Source organism: Phyllobates terribilis, unplaced genomic scaffold, assembly GCF_046119375.1.
Source record: "Phyllobates terribilis strain yellow unplaced genomic scaffold, ASM4611937v1 Scaffold_11__3_contigs__length_659146591, whole genome shotgun sequence".
Classification (NCBI taxonomy): domain Eukaryota; kingdom Metazoa; phylum Chordata; class Amphibia; order Anura; family Dendrobatidae; genus Phyllobates; species Phyllobates terribilis.
The window spans coordinates 467,540,359-467,556,442 of record NW_027362771.1 but is presented as its reverse complement, the minus strand read 5'-3'; positions in this window follow the sequence as shown (position 1 = coordinate 467,556,442).

Genomic DNA, 16,084 nt, shown 5'->3' with positions numbered 1-16,084 from the left:
TTGCAACCTGATGGAGGTCAGTATAGATGGACTAATAGAGAAAGTCCCACACACTGCTAGAAGGCCAAATATTTTTTCAGAGCTAGATGCAGAAAAAAATTATATTCAGTTTGCAACCTGATGGAGGTCAGTATAGATGGACTAATAGAGAAAGTCCCACATACTGCTAGAAGGCCACATATTTTTTCAGAGGTAGATGCAGAAAAAAATATATTCAGTTTGCAACCTGATGGAGGTCAGTATAGATGGACTAATACAACAAGTCCCACACACAGCTAGAAGCCCAATATTTTTTCAGAGGTAGATGCAGAAAAAAATATATTCAGTTTGCAACCTGATGGAGGTCTGTATAGATGGATTAATAGAACAAGTCCCACACACAGCTAGAAGCCCAATATTTTTTCAGAGGTAGATGCAGAAAAAAATATATTCAGTTTGCAACCTGATGGAGGTCAGTATAGATGGACTAGTACAACAAGTCCCACACACAGCTAGAAGCCCAATATTTTTTCAGAGGTAGATGCAGAAAAAAATATATTCAGTTTGCAACCTGATGGAGGTCTGTATAGATGGATTAATAGAACAAGTCCCACACACAGCTAGAAGCCCAATATTTTTTCAGAGGTAGATGCAGAAAAAAATATATTCAGTTTGCAACCTGATGGAGGTCTGTATAGATGGATTAATAGAACAAGTCCCACACACAGCTAGAAGCCCAATATTTTTTCAGAGGTAGATGCAGAAAAAAATATATTCAGTTTGCAACCTGATGGAGGTCAGTATAGATGGACTAATACAACAAGTCCCACACACAGCTAGAAGCCCAATATTTTTTCAGAGGTAGATGCAGAAAAAAATATATTCAGTTTGCAACCTGATGGAGGTCTGTATAGATGGATTAATAGAACAAGTCCCACACACAGCTAGAAGCCCAATATTTTTTCAGAGGTAGATGCAGAAAAAAATATATTCAGTTTGCAACCTGATGGAGGTCAGTATAGATGAACTAATACAACAAGTCCCACACACAGCTAGAAGCCCAATATTTTTTCAGAGCTAGATGCAGAAAAAAATTATATTCAATTTGCAACCTGATGGAGGTCAGTATAGATGGACTAATAGAATGATGCTATGCCCAAAAGATTTTACTTCACTAGGTGCAGTAAAAAAATTGGTATTCTATACACAGGTGGTATATCTTGCAACACAGATAGGCTACTCCACTGACTAACACACTCTGCAATAGGCCAAAAAGGATTAGCTTTGCTAGATTCAGCCAAATGCTGTGAAAAAAACTTGCACAGCACTGGCACAGACCTGCCTGGCAAAAACTGATAGGAACTGATGTAACCTAGTCCTGAAAAGGACTCCAATTACAATTAGTCTTTACTCCCACAATCTATCTATTTAAGAGCACAGACCTGCCTGATAAAAGTCGTAGGAAATGCTGTAACCTAGTCCTTAAAAGGACTGCAATCACAACTATTCCCTACTCCCAAGCTATCTGTAGATTTGTGCGAAAATTGGCTTGAAATTAACAAGGTATAGCGCACACAGCAACAGCGGTGCCGTCTAACACGCAGCTGCAGCAGTGAGAAAATGGTGGCGACGGGGAAAATGGCTTGGTCTTATAGGGCAAGGACATGTGACATACACTGCCAATGACACATGCCCTTGCTTGTGTGAAAAAAAGCACTTCGCTCCGTGTGTGCGCTGCTGATAGGCTGACAGATTGCACCTCCCCACTGTAAATGCGGGAAAGAGAAAAAAAAATGGAGATCTTCATTGTTCCTGCAGAGATCCATCCCCTGCCCCTCCCCCCACCCCGCTGTACACTCAAACTGCGTATTAACATTAATTTTCATCATTACTGAGAAAAAATCCAGTTATGATTTTGGTGCATGAACAGTTATCGAACATAACCTCGAACAGCCGAATTTTTCTCAAATTGTTCGTGTTCGCCGAACGGCTCGAACACCGCCCAAAACAGCTCGAATTTGAGATTGGCGAACAGTTCGAGTAGAACAACGCTCATCTCTAGTAGGGAGTTGCAGGACAGTGAGGCAGCTAGCTGGGTGACAGTTAGAAGGAGGGGTAGAGGGAAGAGTGCCAGGGAGGCTAGTCCTGATCTGGCACACCCCAATAAGTTTGCAAAGTTGCAGACGAGGGGGGTGTCGGTACAGGGGTAGCACTGCTGCAGCAAGGCATGTCCTCTGAAAGCTGGAGGAGTGTCAGCTTCAGAAAGGGGGGAAATAGGAGAGCAGGGCAGGCCAGGCAGGTGCTGGTAGTGGAGGACTCAATTATTAAGGGAACAGATAGGACAATCTGTCACAAAAACACGGATCGTCGAACAGTGTGCTGCCTACCTGGAGCTCGAGTCCGGCACATGGCTGATCGGGTTGACAGATTACTGGGAGGGGCTGGTGAGGACCCAGCGGTCATGGTGCACATTGGCACAAATGACAAAGTTAGAGGTAGGTGGAAGGTCCTTAAAGATGATTTCAGGGAATACTCCCTGTACCACTTGTCACGCCAGAGAGGCAACGGGAGATTAGGGAGATAAATAAGTGGCTCAAGAATTGGTGTAGGAAGGAGGGGTTTTGGTTCCTGTAGAACTGGTCAAACTTCTCAGTTAGCTACAGGTTCTATGCTAGGGACGGGCTGCACCTCAATGGGGAGGGTGCAGCTGTGCTGGGGGAAAAAATGGCTAGAAGGTTGGAAGAGTGTTTAAACTAGGGATTGGGGGGGAGGTTATTCATTTTATATGTGGGGAAGATAGTGCAGATAGTGACCTGGGCACAAATAAAGAAATTGGAGATGGAGTTAGAACAGTCAATATAGTAAGAAGGAATAGAGGTACAGAGAGATACATAAAATGCATGTATACTAATGCCAGAAGCCTCACCAACAAAATGGAGGAATTAATTTTGTTGGAAAATAATTATGACATGGTGGGGATATCTGAGACATGGCTGGACGAGAGCCATGACTGGGCAGTTAATTTACAGGGCTATAGTCTATTCAGAAATGACCGTACAAACAATCGAGGGGGGGGTGTGTTTATATGTAAAATCATCCTTAAAACCCATCTTGTGTGAGAATATATGTGAAACTAATCAAAATGTAGAGTCCCTGTGGGTGGAGATAAGGGGAGGGGGGAAAAATAATAAATTAGTGATAATGGTTTGTTATAAGTCTCCAAAAATAATGGAAGCAGCAGAGAATATCCTCATAAAGCAAATAGATGAAGCAGCGACTCAAGGAGAAGTCATTATTATGGGGGACTTTAACTACCCTGAAATACATTGGGGAACAGAAACCTGTAGTTCAAGCAAAGGTAATAGGTTTTTGACAATTATGAGAGACAACTACCTTTCACAACTGGTTCAGAACTAGTGTTGAGCCACCCCCGTAGTGTTCGAGTTCGGTTCGGTTCGTCGAACACCCGTGTGTTCGCCGAACTGTTCGTCGAACTGTTCGTCGAACACCTTCGAACACCATTAAAACCAACGGCAGGCAAACAAAAACACATAGAAACACATAGAAAACACCTTCAAAGGTGTCCAAAAGCTGACAAACTGCTCAGAAGACACAACTAACACATGGAAAAGTGACAAGTACATATAGTCATGCGAAAAGAAAAGAGGTGGAGGAGTAAAAGGAGGGGGAGACACAGATATAGGCATGTCATGCCTTTCTAAAATCCAAAAAGTGAGAAGCCGACACGGCCAGTCCGCTCCTGCCCGTGCCACCTCCGTGTCGCCGGGTTTGTGCCAAAGCCGCGGTGAACCCTGACTGCCAGCCCCCCTCTCCCAATACTGGTGCCTGTCCGCTGGTGGGTCAAGCGAGCCCCCCTGTGGTGGAGGCAGCTCTAAGCTTTTTAATTTAAATTGTCTCTCTAATTTGAATGAATACACTTTAAATCCATTTACAAGGATCTATTGGAGGGCAAGTCTCATGCCAGCAGCCGCGTAATTCCAGCTCCAGTAGCGTCCACTAAAGCTGCTGCAGTTAAAAAGCTTTTATAAGGATCGAGCTCGGCTGTCCACCGCAAGGCATCCTACTGCCAGTCCCAGCCCCTATGCCTTGGGGTGCCTCCTGATGCTCTTCACTGAGTATCCCGTGGTCCCGAAGCATTTCCTTTGAAAAAATTAAGTGTCCAAACTACAGGTGGTGTAGCTTGCTTAACAGCCGGGATAATCCGCTGACTAGCAGACACTGCTACTAGGCACAAAGTATTTCCTGGGCTAGATGCAGTTAAAAATTTGTAATTAGATACTCTCGTTGGATGCTGAGAAAGCAGTCCATAGAGTCTCCTGGCACACCATATATGATTCTCTTAAAAAGCTTGGGGTAGGGGTCTAGGGGACCCTTTTATAGCCAAAATCACGGCCCTGTATCGCAATACGTCACCTAGGCTGAAGATAAATGGAACTTTAGCACCCTGAGGGCTCGGTTGCTACAGAGGTATTGCACCTCACCCAGAGGTGTGATATCTCACTCTCAGGTAAGGATGGAGTGTGGATCAGGACCCGACACCTGCATGCATTACACCACATTGCCGTGGGCCAGGGCGACCAATATGCCCCTGAGATGGGCACGACAGTCCCTGTCCCTGGCTGGAGTGGGGGGAGGGAACACTGAGGAAGGGGAACCCTGTAGTGCAGGAGCAGGGAGGAAGCAGTTCCTGGGTGCATTGAGAAGGGAGTATAAAAGGTGGGCACCATCTTAGTTCAGTGCAGAGAAGTCTGAGCAGAAGTGACAGGGAGCAGGGGCTCTGCATGAGCTCTGCTCCGGAGGCGGGCCTAGTAACTGAGGCCCAGGCCTGGAAGAGGGAGAAGGAAGGAAGAGGAGCGGAGAAGGCTTCAGGAACGAGGAACGAAGGGATCCCAGGGGTGCGGACGGGTGAGTCGCCACCGCACGCCCGAATCCACCTGCGTGGAGGGGTCAGGCCAAAGGGTGAGACCGGTCCCCGAAATTAGTGGAGGCAGGAAACGACCCTCAGCTAGAAACCGGAGGCTGTGACATTTTATGTGGCGCAGCCCCTCGCTACACCCGCTAGGAAGGTACCACATAGGGTCAGGGAAACTGGCGCCAAGTTTACCAAGAGGAGGCCCGAGGCAGCCGGACAGAAGGGTTGGTAAGAAAGGCCAGACAAAGGACACACAAAGGGGGTCCTGTGAAGCGCTCCAAAGTTATCTGGGAGTTGTCTGAGCCCCTCACCTGGTGAGCACAGTATGACGTGGGCAGCCGTTACCTGCAGACGTGGTCTGGATAATAAGAACTGTGAGTAAAGGCCCTGGACTGCATCACTGACTCCATGTCGTTACTGCTGCTGCCCTGCACCATCACCCCCATCCTCCGCATACACTGCCCTGAGGCTATACTCCTTCCCGTGGGGAGTTATGCTACGCTCTGCTGCACCCACAACACCAACCTCAGCGGTCTGCCCTGCAGCGGCGGTTCACTCTGACTGCAATCCACGGTTGGCGAAGTCGGACATTTAAATATCAAAACCACATAAATAGTTCCGCCACTGGTTTGACCGCCCTGAGCCACGGAACCGGGTCGCCGCCATGGAGACTACAACCACCAGCATCCACCAAAAAGGGTCCGGCTCCGGGTGTCTCAAGGCCCAGGGGGTGCATCAGAACATTTTCATCACCTTTCACAATCACCAATGGGACAAGGAAGGGATGTCCTCTGTCCCCTCTCTTATACATCCTAGTGACGGAGCACCTGCTCTCATCAATTCGCCATAACCCCACTATTAGGTGGATTGAGGTGAGAGGCACCGAGTACAAGTGCTCTCTATTTGCTGATGATGTCCTAGTATATATCACTCAATCACATATATCCATCCATGCTGTTATGGTTGAAATAGATCACTTTGTTACATGGTCAAATTTTAAAATCAATGCAGCGAAGTCTGAGGCCCTCGATGTCTCCCTCTCCAAATCCATACAGGATTCCATCCAGTCCAACTTTCCCTTTACCTGGCCCTCACAGGGTATCAAAAAACTTAGGAATTCCTATTCATAGAGACCTCTCCCATCTATGTTATCTTAATTTTGGGCCCTTTATTGAACAACTCCATACAGACCACGGTTGGCACTTTAGAACTGTAAGATTCACTACGTGAACCACTGGTGTTTTGTGGAAAAGCACATGTACACTGTGTTCCAAATTATTATGCAAAAAGTGTTTAGGAGTGATAAGGGAAGAATTTGTTTGTTTGTCAGTTAAACTCATTGATGGTGATGTGTGTCAGGGCTCTTTATATCACTTAAGCAATTGCAGACACCTGTGCTAATTAGTTTGGCAGGTGTGTCCAATGAAAGGCAAGACTACTTAAGAAGGCTGTCCCACATTATTAAGCAGCCTACATTTTCTGCCAAAATGGGAAAGAAAAAGGATGTGTCGGCTGCTGAGAAGCAACAAATTGTGAAGTGTTTAGGTCAAGGCATGACTGCAATCAACATTGTGCGATGATCAGGATGAAGTGTCTTGGCAATCAAGAAGTATGTAGCTGATTCACAGTACACACGTGTGCGTGCTGATGAGGGCAAATTGAGGACTCTTTCCTACAGGCAATTACGTCAGGTTAAAAGAGCAGCGGCAAAAAAGCCTTGTCATAGCAGCAGACAAGTTTTTGAAGCTGCTGGTGCCTCCAACGTCCCCCGAACAACAAGATGCAGGGTCCTTCAGAGGTTTGCAGCTGTGCATACGCCATCCTGTCGACCTCCTCTATCCACTTCACACAAGCAGAAACGGCTCCAGTGGGCCAAACATTACATGAAGACTGATTTCAAAACTGTTTTGTTCACGGATGAGTGCCGTGCAACGCTCGATGGTCCAGATGGATGGAGTGGAGGATGGCTGGTTGATGGACACCCCACGCAAACACAGCTACAGCGCCAACAAGGAGGAGGTGGAGTAATGTTTTGGGCTGGAATCATGGGGAGAGAGATTGTCGGCCCCTTTAGGATCCCTGAAGGGGTAAAGATGAACTCCATAATGTATGTGGAGTTTCTCAAACAGCACTTCCTGCCATGGTTCAAGAGGAAGAACCGTGTATTCCACAGCAAGATCATTTTTATGCATGATAATGGACCATCTCATGCTGCACATAAAACATCTGCATCTCTGGCTGATATGGGCATAAAAGGGGACAAACTTATGGTGTGACCCCCATGCTCCCCTGACCTCTACCCCATTCAGAACCTCTGGAGCATCATCAAAAGGAGTGTCTATGATGGCGGGAGGCAGTTCACATCTAAGCAACAGCTCTGGGAGGGTATTCTGTCCTCATGCAAAACAATTGAAGCAGAAACCATCCAAAACCTGACAAATTCAATGGACGAGAGAGTTCAGAAGCTCCTTTCGAACAAGGGGTCCTATGTGAAAATGTAACATCACCTAGAATAAAGTTTTGAGTTGAAAACTGTTTGATTTCAGTTTCTAATAACCTGCTAATGCTTATAATTTCAAAAATGGCCATTTTTTTGGTCTTTATTAAAATGAAAAGGTTGATCGAAAAGTTTGGGGGATCTAAGAGTGTGGCAACCCAGTAGTCAGGATTACTTCGAATTCTAACAATATGAGGGTCATGTTGCAGGTAGTGCAGCAAGAAGGCACTTATGTGTCTTGCGCATCTCGGAGCCTCAAAATTATTTTCCGGGCTAGATGCAGCTAAAAATTATTATTCATTTTAAATCTGGTGGAGCTTATTATAGATGGCCTAATAGAATCAGTGCTGCACACTGCTACAAAGCCCAAATTGTTTTCCAGCCAAGGTACAGATAAACATGATTAGTAATTTTAAATCTGGTGGAGCTTAGTATAGATGGCCTAATAGAATCAGTACTGCACACTGCTACAAAGCCCAAATTATTTTCCAGCCAAGATACAGATAAACATGATTAGTAATTTGAAAGCTTAAAACGGTTGGTGAGGTGATTTTAACCAATCATCAAGCTTTTACTCTCCCCAGGATGACACAGGGGTAGAAAAGTCATTTCGGATCCATGATTTGTTCATCTTTATGAACGTGAGTCTGTCTACATTATCAGTGGAGAGCCGCGTGCGCTTATCTGTCAGCACACCACCAGCAGCGCTGAACACACGTTCAGACAGAACGCTGGCTGCGGGGCATGACAAGATCTCCAAGGAGTAAGTGGCTAGCTCCGGCCATTTATCCAGATTGGAAGCCCAAAAAGAGCAAGGGTCCAGTGACACAGTCATGGCTTCAGTGTTTACTTGGAGATACTCCTGTACCATCGTCTCTAGGAGTTGACTATGTGTCAGACTTCTTGTCTCCTGTGGCCTTGCAAAGGATGGGCTAAAAAAGTGGTGAAATGATTCCGCAAAATTGATGTTACCAGCAGATACTGTGGCTCTGTTACGGTTTGAGTGCTGAACACTCGATGGTCCCACGGTTGGCAAGTTGGAACTGTGAGATTCAGTACGTGCACCACTGGTGTTTTGTGGAAAAGTACATGTAAGATTCTGCAACAGTCTCTGCTGATACTCCTGCATGCGTGCATCCCTTTCTATGGCAGGAATAAGTTCTGCAAATTTACTTTTGTACCGGGGATCTAACAGTGTGGCAACCCAGTAGTCAGGATTATTTCTAATTCTCACAATTCGAGAGTCATGTTGCAGGTAGTGCAGCAAGAAGGCACTCATGTGTGTTGCGCATCCAGGAGCACCAAGTCCCTGTTGTGTTGGTGGCGAGGTAACAATCATGCTTCCTTCCTCTGTCCTCTCCCCCCAACCTCGCACAACAGAAATGTGATCAAGGTCTCCCTCATCTGATGAGTCTTCCATCAGTTCGTCCTCCACTTCTTCCTGGGCTCCTGCACCTTCCTCACTAGTTTGGCTGCTACCATGCGCCCTGGTAAAACCATCTCCCCCACCCTCACATGCCTGCCGCCTTGGTGCTGCTGACCGTCTGGACCTTGCAGATGTTAGCCCTTCCGCATACAACTCCTCCTCCTCTACTTCCTCCACCTCCTCTTGTGCCACCACCTGACTCCGAATTCTGTTTAACATGTGCTCCAGCATGTAAATCACCGGAATAGTCATGCTGATAATGGCATCGTCAGCACTAAACATCTTCGTCGCCATTTCAAAACTGTGCAGAAGGGTGCATAGGTCCCTGATCTGAGACCACTCCTCCAGCGTGATTTGCCCCACCTCTGGATCTCGTTGGCCCAGGCTATACGTCAGAACGTATTGCACAAGGGCTTGTCGGTGCTGCCACAATCGCTGCAACATGTGCAGAGTTGAATTCCACCGGGTAGGCACATCGCATTTTAGCCAGTGAAGTGGCAGGCCCAGCGACTTCTGTAGAGATGTAAGTCGCTGAGCTGCGGGATGCGAACGGCGGAAGTGAGCACACAGCGACCGTGCCCTCTGCAGAAGGCCATCTAGTCCGGGAAAGTGGGCTAAAAATTGCTGGACAACCAGGTTCAACACGTGAGCCATGCAAGGCACGTGTGTGACATTGCCCCGGCGAAGGGCCGCACCCAGGTTTGCAGCATTGTCGCACACGGCCTTCCCTGGTTTCAGGTCCAGTGGAGACAACCATTCATGAAATTGGTTCTCCAGAGCTGACCACAACTCCTCAGCTGTGTGACTCACATTTCCCAGACATTTCAAAGTAAAAACCGCCTGATGACGTTGAGCCCTACTGCCAGCATAGTAAGTAGGTGTGCAGGATCCCTTCTGTGCAGTTAGAAAGCTTGTGGCATGACCAGACAGGCTTTGGGTGCAGGTGGAGGACCGAGAGGAGGTTGCGGAGGCAGAAGCAGTGGAGAAACTTTGAGATAAAGAGGATTGACGCACAACTCGTGGGGACGGCAAGACTTGGACAGCAGCCCCTTGTCCTGCTGTCACCATAGTTACCCAGTGCCCAGTCAGTGACATGTAACGCCCCTGTCCATGCCTACTCGTCCAAGTGTCTGTGGTGAAATGCACCCTGTCACACACAGAGTTTCTCAAAGAAGCGGTGATGTTATGTGCGACATGCTGGTGGAGCGCAGGCACACCTTTCTTTGAGAAGTTGTGCCGACTGGGCATCTGGTACTGGGGCACTGCGACGGACATAAGGTCTCGAAAATCCTCTGTGTCCACCAGGCGGAAAGGCAGCATTTCTGTAGCCAAGAGCTTGCAGATGGTGAAATTCAACCTCTTAGCTTTCTCATGGCTAGGAGGAAATGGTCTTTTACTTGTCCACATCTGAGGGACCAAGGGCTGGCTATTGTGCTTAGACGGGGTTGATAAGGGTGTCCCCGGCAAACTGCCAGTCTGTGAGGAAGATGCAGGCGGACATGATAGGTTGCCTTGAACCAAAGGTGGTGCTATCGATGTCGGACAGCGCTCAACACCAGCTGGTGTTACCACCTCCAAAGAAAATGATGACCTGCCAATCACGCTGGCTGTTGCGGGTAAAGAGGTGGCAGGTCTGCACCCCAAAACAGGTGTGACTGCTGTCCCCCCAGTCACAGAGGATGAAGAGGCCGCGGATGCAAAAGATATGGCAGACGGTGGTTGGCCCGGCAGGCTACGCCGCATTGTAGCACAGTGAGCTTCCCACTGCAACTTATGCTTCATGTCCATGTGCCGGTTCATGCATGAAGTACTCAAACTATGTATTTTTTGGCCTCTACTTAGCTTTTGCTGACAAATGTTACAGATAACACGAGTTGGGTCATCTTTATCGATCTGAAAAAATGCCCAGGCTATGCAAGGCTTAGCACCCATGTGACCTGAAGAGCCACCACGACTTGTGGTGAGAGGCAGAGTTGTGTTTGAGGATGCAGTTGTTGACGTGCTTCCAGTACTACGTCTCTGTCCAGGAAGGCGCAACCTGACCTCGTCGTCACTAGCATCCTCCTCCACCTCCTCTGCTGACCTCATCTCTTGGCTGACTGTGGGTTGACAGTAAGTGGGATCTCCCACCTCATCATCATCACCCTGTGCGTTATCACACCCGTCGTCCTCAGAGCCAACCTGTTCCTGCCCTGACAAAAAACTAAAATTGTCGCTCCAATCAGGTATTTGAGTCTCATCATCGTCTTCCTCATTGTCTCCACCAACAGGAGTTACAGTTTGGGAATGAGGGTCTACATTATGGTCAGAACCTTCTGCGTCTGGTCCTGGATCCGACTCATAAAGATTCTGGGCATCAGTGCAGATCATTTCCTCGTCTGGATTCACAGAAGCGCTGGAGTCGACCTCTAATTCCCAGGCTATAGTATGAGCAAACAGCTCTGCAGACTCAACCATCTGTTCTACCTCATACTCAGATGGGCAGCTGGAGATTTGGGAGCTGTGAGGAAGCAAGTGCGATTGGGGTGACACATTTGAGGACTGGAGTATTTGTGATGTTGAAGTTGATGTGGAGGAGAGCCCACTTAAAGGAACACTTGATATCAGTTGAAGCACCTGCTGTTTTTGTGCCTCATCTGGAATTTGTAGCGATTGGCGTGGCCGTAAGAAAGGGATCTTATCACATTGTCAGCTAAAAGAAGTAGACATTTTAGTTTGGCTGGAAGATGGTCTTTCTTCTGCAGATGTTACTGTTGCTTTAACACCTACCCCACGGACACAACCTTTTTTCCCCTTCCCAACATGCCTATTCCCCTTTCCACCAGCAGCAGGCCTTTTTCCACTCATTTTGGTGGTTAACTAATTCACAACTCTGGAGTTGTTTGCACAAAAAAACAATGGATGGGAACCGAGCAGAGCTGAGTGGCCAAACTGTGGTATTAGGCCAAAACTATTGGCTGGGTTAGATGCAGAAAAAAATTATATTCAATTTGCAACCTGATGGAGGTCAGCATAGATGGACTAATAGAACAAGTCCCACACACAGCTAGAAGCCCAAATATTTTTTCAGAGGTAGATGCAGAAAAAAAATATATTCAGTTTGCAACCTGATGGAGGTCAGTATAGATGGACTAATAGAGAAAGTCCCACACACTGCTAGAAGGCCAAATATTTTTTCAGAGCTAGATGCAGACAAAAAATTATTTTTAATTTTCAACCTGATGGAGGTCAGTTTAGATGGACTAATAGAGAAAGTCCCACACACTGCTAGAAGGCCAAATATTTTTTCAGAGCTAGATGCAGATAAAAATTATTTTTAATTTGCAACCTGATGGAGGTCAGTATAGATGGACTAATAGAGAAAGTCCCACACACTGCTAGAAGGCCAAATATTTTTTCAGAGCTAGATGCAGATAAAAATTATTTTTAATTTGCAACCTGATGGAGGTCAGTATAGATGGACTAATAGAGAAAGTCCCACACACTGCTAGAAGGCCAAATATTTTTTCAGAGCAAGATGCAGAAAAAAATTACATTCAATTTGCAACCTGATGGAGGTCAGTATAGATGGACTAATAGAACAAGTCCCACACACAGCTAGAAGCCCAAATATTATTTCAGAGGTAGATGCAGATAAAAATTATTTTTAATTTGCAACCTGATGGAGGTCAGTATAGATGGACTAATAGAGAAAGTCCCACACACAGCTAGAAGCCCAAATATTTTTTCAGAGGTAGATGCAGAAAAAAATTATATTCAGTTTGCAACCTGATGGAGGTCAGTATAGATGGACTAATAGAACAAGTCCCACACACAGCTAGAAGCCCAAATATTTTTTCAGAGGTAGATGCAGAAAAAAAATATATTCAGTTTGCAACCTGATGGAGGTCAGTATAGATGGACTAATAGAGAAAGTCCCACACACTGCTTGAAGGCCAAATATTTTTTCAGAGCTAGATGCAGACAAAAAATTATTTTTAATTTGCAACCTGATGGAGGTCAGTATAGATGGACGAATAGAGAAAGTCCCACACACTGCTAGAAGGCCAAATATTTTTTCAGAGCTAGATGCAGATAAAAATTATTTTTAATTTGCAACCTGATGGAGGTCAGTATAGATGGATTAATAGAGAAAGTCCCACACACTGCTAGAAGGCCAAATATTTTTTCAGAGCTAGATGCAGATAAAAATTATTTTTAATTTGCAACCTGATGGAGGTCAGTATAGATGGACTAATAGAGAAAGTCCCACACACTGCTAGAAGGCCAAATATTTTTTCAGAGCAAGATGCAGAAAAATATTACATTCAATTTGCAACCTGATGGAGGTCAGTATAGATGGACTTATAGAACAAGTCCCAAACACAGCTGGAAGCCCAAATATTTTTTCAGAGGTTGATGCAGAAAAAAAATATATCCAGTTTGCAACCTGATGGAGGTCAGTATTGATGGACTAATAGAGAAAGTCCCACACACTGCTAGAAGGCCAAATATTTTTTCAGAGCTAGATGCAGACAAAAAATTATTTTTAATTTGCAACCTGATGGAGGTCAGTATAGATGGACTAATAGAGAAAGTCCCACACACTGCTAGAAGGCCAAATATTTTTTCAGAGCTAGATGCAGACAAAAAATTATTTTGAATTTGCAACATGATGGAGGTCAGTATAGATGGACTAATAGAACAAGTCCCACACACTGCTAGAAGGCCAAATATTTTTTCAGAGCTAGATGCAGAAAAAAATTATATTCTATTTGCAACCTGATGGAGGTCAGTATAGATGGACTAATAGAATGATGCTATGCCCAAAAGATTTTACTTCACTATGTGCAGTAAAAAAATTGGTATTCTATACACAGGTGGTATATCTTGCAACACAGATAGGCTACTCCACTGACTAACACACTCTGCAATAGGCCAAAAAGAATTAGCTTTGCTAGATTCAGCCAAATGCTGTGAAAAAAGCTTGCACAGCACTGGCACAGACCTGCCTGGCAAAAACTGGTAGGAACTGATGTAACCTAGTCCTGAAAAGGACTGCAATTACAATTAGTCTTTACTCCCACAACCTATCTATTTAAGAGCACAGACCTGCCTGATAAAAGTCGTAGGAAATGCTGTAACCTAGTCCTTAAAAGGACTGCAATCACAACTATTCCCTACTCCCAAGCTATCTGTAGATTTGTGCGAAAATTGGCTTGAAATTAACAAGGTATAGCGCACACAGCAACAGCGGTGCCGTCTAACACGCAGCTGCAGCAGTGAGAAAATGGTGGCGACGGAGAAAATGGCTTGGTCTTATAGGGCAAGGACATGTGACATACACTGCCAATGACACATGCCCTTGCTTGTGTGAAAAAAAGCAGTTCGCTCCGTGTGTGCGCTGCTGATAGGCTGACAGATTGCACCTCCCCACTGTAAATGCGGGAAAGAGAAAAAAAAATGGAGATCTTCATTATTCCTCCAGAGATCCATCCCCTGCCCCTCCCCCCGCCCCGCTGTACACTCAAACTGCGTATTAACATTAACTTTCATCATTACTGAGAAAAAATCCAGCTATGATTTTGGTGCACGAACAGTTATCGAACATAACCTCGAACAGCCGAATTTTTCTCAAATCGTTCGTGTTCGCAGAACGGCTCGAACACCGCCCAAAACAGCTCGAATTTGAGATTGGCGAACAGTTCGAGTCGAACAACGCTCATCTCTATTCAGGACCGAACAATAAGGGGGACACTGCTAGACCTAATATTAACCAACAGGCCAGACCGCATATCATATATACGAGTTGGGGGTCACTTGGGTAATAGTGATCACAAAATAATAAGTTTTCATGTATCCTTTAACAAGATGTGTAATAGAGGGGTTACAAGGACACTAAATTTCAGGAAAGCAAATTTCCAACCGTTGAGAGATGATCTTAGTGCAACAAACTGGGACGATATCCTGAGACATAAAACTACACAAAGCAAATGGGAGACATTTATTAGCATCCTGAATAGGACCTGTGCACAATATATACCCTATGGGAATAAACATGCTAGAAATAAGAGGAAACCACTATGGCTAAAAAGAGCTGTAAGGGGCGCAATAAGTGACAAAAAGAAAACATTTAGAGAACTGAAGCAAGTAGGTAGTGATGAGGCATTAAATAAATACAGAACATTAAATAAATTCTGTAAAAAACAAATCAAGGCAGCAAAGATTGAGACAGAGAGACTCATTGCCAGAGAAAGTAAAAATAATTCCAAAATATTCCTTAACTACATAAATAGTAAAAAACTAAAAAATTATAGTGTTCATCCCCTTAAAAATAGTCTGGGTGAAATGGTGGATGAGGATGAGGAAAAAGCCAATATGCTAAAGGATTTTTTCAACAGTATTTACACAAGAAAATCGCATGACAGAAAACATGATCAGTGATGACAAAAATCCATTAAATGTCACTTGCTTAACCCAGCAGGAAGTACGACGGCGTCTAAAAATCACTGAAGTTGACAAAATCCGCGGGCCCAGATGGGATACCCCAGTGAGTACTGCAGGAATTAAGTAACGTCATAGATAGACCATTATTTTTAATCTTTAAAAATTCCATAATAACAGGGTCTGTACCACACGACTGGTGTATAGCAAACGTGGTGCCAATATTCAAAAAGGGGACAAAAACTGAACTTGGAAATTATAGGCCAGTAAGGTTAACCTCTACTGTGGGTAAAATCCTGGAGGGTTTCCTAATAGATGCTATACTAGAGTATCTGAAGAAGAATAACCTCATGACCCAATATCAACATGGGTTTACGAGGGACCGTTCCTGTCAGACTAATCTGATCAGCTTTTATGAAGAGGTAAGTTCCGGACTGGACCAAGGAAAAGCAGTGGATGTTGTGTATATGGACTTTTCAAAAGCTTTTGATATGGTTCCACACAAAAGGTTGATACATAAAATGAGAACAATGGGGATAGGGAAAATATATCTAAGTGGGTTAAGAACTGGCTCAGTGATAGGAAACAAAGGGTGGTTATTAATGGAACACACTCAGACTGGGTCTCAGTTAACAGTGGGGTACCACTGGGGTCAGTATTGGGCCCGCTTCTTTTTAACATATTTATTAATGACCTTGTAGGGGGCATGCCAAGTAGTATTTCAATATTTGCAGAACTCTGCAGGGTAATCAATACTGAGGAGGGCAATTTTATATTATTGTAAACTAGAAGCTTGGGCTGATAAATGGCAAATGAGCTTTAATGG